Source organism: Triticum aestivum, chromosome 6A (assembly GCF_018294505.1).
Source record: "Triticum aestivum cultivar Chinese Spring chromosome 6A, IWGSC CS RefSeq v2.1, whole genome shotgun sequence".
Taxonomy (NCBI): domain Eukaryota; kingdom Viridiplantae; phylum Streptophyta; class Magnoliopsida; order Poales; family Poaceae; genus Triticum; species Triticum aestivum.
The window spans coordinates 602,833,097-602,833,637 of NC_057809.1; positions in this window are offsets into that span (position 1 = coordinate 602,833,097).

Sequence of the window (541 nt, forward strand, 5' to 3'; positions counted from 1 at the left end):
TGCAGCGGTGCAGGCCGCGGCAGGTGCGAGCTGACGAGCGCGCGAGGGTAGGGTGAGCACGGGCCAGAGGCACGGACGCGGGCGAGAGCGATAGGAGGCGAGGCCACAGCAGGGGGAGGCGGAGCACGTCGAGCTGCGGCATGGGCGCGGCCAGAGCGCGGCCCCGAGGCGTGGGCGGGGCGCGTGCGCGGTGCGGCGCGTTCGGCGATGCGGGAGCAGAAGCAGGGGAGAGGAGGCCGGGGGCGGGCACGGAGCAGGGGAAGAGCGGAGGAGAGGCTGGGCCTCACTTGCGGTGCAGGGGAACGGGGCTGCGAGGCTTGGTGATGCGCGTTGGGGAGGAGGACAAGGAAGGCGTGCGGTCCGGCGGGGAGGCCGGCGAGGTCCAGGCGGCGGCGCGTGCACCGGGCGGCGAGGGCGCGGTCGGGGATGGGCGCCTGCGTCGGGATCGGGCGCAGCCCCGATCTAGATCGAGAAGAGGGGGAGAGAGACGTGGGGCAGGAGTGGGGCTCGTGCGGGAGCAGTGGGGGTGGACCGGGCTAGG